Source organism: Panthera leo, chromosome E2 (assembly GCF_018350215.1).
Source record: "Panthera leo isolate Ple1 chromosome E2, P.leo_Ple1_pat1.1, whole genome shotgun sequence".
In the NCBI taxonomy this organism is placed as follows: Eukaryota; Metazoa; Chordata; class Mammalia; order Carnivora; family Felidae; genus Panthera; species Panthera leo.
The window spans coordinates 53,103,215-53,109,214 of NC_056693.1; positions in this window are offsets into that span (position 1 = coordinate 53,103,215).

Consider the following 6,000-nt stretch of genomic DNA (forward strand, 5'->3'; position numbering starts at 1 on the left):
TTCTTTCTTTCTTTCTTTCTTTCTTTCTTTCTTTCTTTCTTTCATCTCATAGCGCCAAAGAATGTTCTTTCTGTTTTTGACTTTACCAGAAGCCATACTTCTACGCGTACAAAACTGCTAGGTTTCTAAGTAAAGGAAAGCACCGTGATTCTCTCGGTAGGCTGCCTACCGTCTGGAGAAGCTGCAGTGAAACACAGCTTCCACATGCAGTGAAACCACATCCGCTCCATGCAGAACCTGCTGCATTTTCAACCTTTCCCTCACCTGAGTCTACCTACCCCCCCAGCATCCATGGGGTCCAAGGTCAAAGTCTTCTGGCAATCAAGAGTGAAAAGGTTACCGAAAAAATTTTTTTTATTTCTCTTAAAAAAAAAGCAGCTCTCCTTCCCCAAAGCATTTCCCCCCTGACACTCCAGTGAGAAGAAGGAGGTAGACTTTGAGACAACCAGCCTGTAGTTATTGAATGTGGCACCAGAAAGGAATGGCTAACAGCAGCAGCAGCAGCAACTGAAAAATCGGGCGGCTGCCTGCTTGCTTTTCCGTCCCCCACGTGCCTCAGTCTCCAAGTGTGGGGTCCCACGTGCCTCTGTCATCACCATCCGTGTGCGTTCACCACCTTCCTAAAAACGTTACTGAGCTATAATTCAGGCTCTGCCCAATTCAACCATGTAAAATGTATAGTTGAGTGCTTTAATTTTTTAATGTTTATTCATTTATTTTGAGAGAGAGAGAGCACGTGAGCATGAGTGGGGGAGGGGCAGAAAAAGAGGGAGAGAGAGAGAGATTCTCAAACAGGCTCTGCTCTGTCAGCGCTGAGCTCGACGCGGGGCTCGGACTCATGAACCGGGAGATCGTGACCTGAGCTGAAATCAGGAATGCAAGGCTTAACCGACCGAGGGCTGCCCGGGCGCCCTGCGCAGGTCAGTGTTTTTAAAATACCTTCACAAGATTGGGCAACCATCACCACTGTCTACTTCTAGGGCATTTGCATCACTTCCGCAAAAAACCCAGACCCGCGAGCATTCGTTCTCCATTTCCCCATCTCCCTGGCCCCAGCAACCGGACTACTCTCTGTCCCTATCGATTTGCCAATTCTGGACCATTGACATAAATGGAATTACACAAAATGTGGTCCTCTTAGCATAATGTTTCCAAAGTTCATCCACACGGTAGCATGTATCTGTACTTCATTCCTTTTGGTGGCTGAGTGATAGTCCATTGTACGAATGCACCACATTTGGTCAATCCATTCACCTGTTGATGGACAGTGGGGTTGTTTCCACCTTTGGCCGTTATGAACAAGGCTGCTATGCACAGACATGTATTTTCATTTCTCTTGGGTATATAACTAAGAGCGGAATTGCTGGGTCATCTGATCACACCGTGTTTCATTGTTTGAGAAATTACCTATTTTCCATCTTCTTTACCCAGGACCACACAATGGCCTCTTGAGTTTTCTCCTTGCCCCTTAGTGTTCCCCCCTCCCCCTGGTCAGGTCTCCCCATCACAGCAGTAGGGAGCAAAGTCTCTCATCCAACAGACATCTCTAGAGCTTGCATGGTGAACAAGAAGGACAAGATAGGATCTAGTAAGGTGGCATTAAGGCATACGTTACTCGCTGCTTGAAGAGTTCATTACTCCTGAATACAAGCACAGCTCCTGAAGGTCTAGAAGGGCCACAAGGGTCTCTGCTCCTTCATCCCTCTTGTTGAGTCTTGTCCAGCATCTAAGCATCTTGCTCCTGATTTCAGCGCAGGTCATGATCTCATAATTTGTGGGTTCAAGCCCTGCATTGGGCTCTATGCTGACAGCATGGAGCCTGCTTGGGATTCTCCATATCCTTCTCTCTCTGCCCCTCCCCTCCCCCAAATAAGTCAATAAGCTTAAAAGAAGAAGAAGAGGAAGAGGAAGAGGAAGAGGAAGAAGAAGAAAGAAGAAAGAAGGAGAAGAAGAAGAAGAGGAAGAAGAAGAAGAAGAAGAAGAAGAAGAAGAAGAAGAAGAAGAAGAAGAAGAAGAAGAAGAAGAAGAAAGCACTTGCCACACTTCACAAGCTGGCCAAATGAATGAACACATAAGTTGAATTTAGTCTATTCACTTGCTTAAGGCCACACAGCTGGTTAATGGCAGAATCCCCACCAGGTTTTCATATCAAAGATTTTATTTGTTTCTTTTATTTATTTATTTATTATTTTTTTTAATGTGTATTTTGGAGAGAGAGAATCCAAAGCGGCTGCAGGTTCCAGACTCCGAGCTGTCAGTATACAACCCGACATGGGGCTTGAACTCACAAACCGCGAGATCGTGACCTGAGCCGAAGTCAGACGCTTAACCGACTGAACCACCCAGGTGCCCCTATGTGTTTGTTTTTAGTCTCTCCTTCTAGATGGCCACCTAATATATTAACCTGTAGGGCAGACCTTCTTTTATCTCTGTATCTCCTCAACCTCAGCACTATTGACATCTGGGGTTAGATACTTCTTTCTGGGGGAGGCTATCCTGTGAGCTGAGGGATATTTATGCATCCCTGGCCTTTACCCACTGGTGCCAGCAGCAATTCATCCTCCGATTTCTTTAGTTGTGACAACCAAAATTATCTGCAGACATTACCTAAACCCCTTGGTGGGCGCGGGGCAAAACTGGCCATTTGAAAACCACTGCCCTATAGCTATTGTCTTGTTCAGTGAATGGGGGTGCTGAGAACAGCCGACAGCAGTTTGCAATCCCCGCTCATTCAATAGTTTGACCTGATTCCTCTTTATTAAGGCAGGAAGTGAGACCTCTATGAATTTAGAAGCCGTTTTCACAATAACATTGGAAAAATGGGAACCCAAAGTAGTTTGTGATGTATCTGTACTTTACGAGAATAGTAGGTTTAGCAGGTATTGCATTGTTCCAAAAACTTAGTCAATACCAACTTCATGGGATTCCCAACCACGTGACATCAGGCAGGCGGTATGATTGATCTTGCCCCTTATGGACCCATTTCCATCTTGCCCCTTATGGTATTTTTCTGGGCTGCTTGGCTCCTCTTCTCCAAAGATCAGAACTTCAGAGTAGACACAGCAGCAGGAGGGGAAACAGATGATCAGAGAAGAAAATCCTCTGACAAAGGGGGTTCATTGGCAAGGGCTTCCCATTAGTTGCCCTTCCTACATCTTCAGTCTTAGGACTGCGTCTGGGAAGCAGAAATGAAGGCAACTGCTTCTAGCCATTGCCTTTCCAATCCGGGATGCCGTTCAGCTCCTGCAGTGCCGTTCAAACTTGGCAGGGTGCAACCCGAGGCCCCATTAGCAAAGCCCGTGAAAATACCAGTCATCTTAGCTGGAGATGTCCAAATACAAGATTCATCTTTTTTTCCCTGTGGCAGAATCAATAAATTTGCATGATGCATATTAAATGTTTAATTAAAGCGCAATGCTAAAGCATTTTCAGGAAGTTATAAAAACCCTTTGGAGGAGGTCTGACAGCCCAAGGTGTTTGTGAGTTTACCAGGAATGCCTCCATCCATCGGATACCAGTTTTCATCTTTGTTCTGTTTCTTTCTGGTACCCGGGTTATTTTGTAGCTAGTACCCCTGCTGGTCATGATTTGATGACGCTCAGACGACTTCTAAGATTACAGACATTGAAGCCATTGCGGGCATTACCACAAAATTCCCTCCAGCCAGAACCTGAATGGTGTCTACCCCTTCAGCCCTCTCTCCCATAGGAAGGGAGCCGGGCCCACAAGTGCAGAACCCGTGTTGAAGAAACACAACGATCCCAAGAACAATTTGAAGTTTAAGGGGATAAGTGCTCAGAGACAGAGATTTGCTCTTTTGGCCCTAATTGCCAATAAGATTTCCTGGGGCCTCAGAGCTGGGTGTGTTCGGAGCCGAGAATCCCGGGTCAGAAAACACCCTCCAGGTGCTGTCACGCTGCAGGATGAACACTTACAGAGCGGCTGTGTCAACTACACCCTCACTTCGTGTGGATTAATAGAGTTCATATAGGAATGTCCCCTTGCCGTTGGAACTGCCTCTTGCCGATTCCTTATCCCCTCCGAAACAGGAACTCTTCACTTCCTTGATGATTTTTCCCATTCGCTCACTCATTCATGCATTCATCCACTCATTTATTCCACGAAAGTCTACTTAGAACCTTTTATATATGGTGCACTGTATTTGTCCCAAAAGTTGACCCGGGTCAATCATCTATTGCATGAATCGTTCTTCTACCTGATTTACATACACCATCTTCTCAAATCTCCACGAGTCCCTCGAAAGTAGAGGGTTTTCTTTAGCTGGAAGCAGAAGGGGAAGCTGGAGAGATTCAAAGGACAAGAAGGATTTGATCTGATATCGCTGGCTTGAAGATGTAGGGGGCATGTGACAAGGAATGTGGGTGTTCTCCAAGAGCTGAGTGGCCCCCACCTGACAGCCAGCCAGGAAATGGGGTCTTGAATCCTACAGTTCCAGAGAAATTAATCGTGCCCACAATCTGAATGAGCTTGAAAACGGTTTCTTCCCCAAGGTCTCCAGGGAGGAGCTCAGCCTAGCTGGTACCTTGATTTTGGTCTTGTAGAAGCCTCTCCACACAGAACCCGGCTGAGCCCACTTGGACTTCTGACCTGCAGAACTCTGATATAATAGATGCACATTGCTTTAAGCTAAGTTCATGGTGTTTGTGATGTAGCAATTGAAATCTATTATTGCTCTAAGAGACTTACTTTATTCTCATGGTGAGCCAGTAAGTTGCATATTACTCCCTTTTGGTTATATAGGTCAAGGAACTGAAATACAGACACGGTAAGATACCTGTTCAAGGCCATACAGCTTGTCAGGATGGTAGAGAAAGATTCATACCAAGGTCTTCTGACTATAATTCTGAAGTCTTTTTACCTGTGCGCCCGGTCTCTGCCCGGTGGGTGCCACCGTGGTCACTCTTCTAACCCTCTGGCTCTGTGGATGAAGAGGGCACAGCGGCTGTCCCATGGAGAACCCCAGGGTGAGTGAGCAGCCCTTTGGCCCCAAAGCGAGAAGAGCCCGCTGCAGCACATAGGCACGGGGCCACAGAGAGGAGGGGAGGGGCACCAGAGTGGAGGCATCGTCGTAGGAGACAACACGGAGAAGGCAGAACGTCAGGATGTTGGGAGCTTCTCGTTTTCCATCTTCCTTCATGGTCAGAGTTGCACCCCCAGAGATCCAAAGTGACACATTCCCCTTGCATTTTCAGGAGACTGACCAACGCTCCACACCGTCCTCTGGTGGCTGTCGTGCAGTGGGGTCACACATCCCCATCGGCCCCCTCCACCTGGCCGCCCTCCTCCCGGGTCCGTCCTTGGGGTCAGAGGCCACACGTCAAAGGACTTTCCCGTGACGCTGATGGTCCCACTGCTTGCCAGACCCTCACCTTTTGGAGGCAGATCTCACCGCGTTTTGAAGAAAGATTATGCTAAAGAAAAGTGACCAGGATTCAAAAGTCTGACTTCTTTTGCATTTTGATAACTCATATTTATTGCTTCTTTGTCTGATTAGGAGAAGGTTTTGTTCATTAGATAAACTGTGGAGATATAACATAAGTGAAGATTTTAGCATTAACAACCACTGTTTCTAAACAGAAAACAGTGATTGTTAATAGTGTTTTCCTTGAAGTTATTTTTTTGTACTGAGTATACAGACATATGTACACAGGGGCGCCTGGGCGGCTCAGTCAGCTAAGCGTCTGACCTCGGGTCAGGTCATGGCTTTGCGGTTTGTGAGTTCGAGCCCCACGTCAGGCTCTGGGCTGACAGCTCGGAGCCCGGAGCCTGCTTCGGATTCTGTGTCTCCCTCTCTCTCCGCCCCTCCCCGACTCGGGCTCTATCTCTGTTTCTCAAAAATAATAAAAAACAAATACTAAAAGATTTTTAAAAAACAGAAAAATACACACAAAGATATACAGATCTGTAACTAAAGGATATTTTTAGCAGAACTGGGAGCAGCTTGAATCTACCTTTTTGTGTCTAACTTTTCAGTTCATA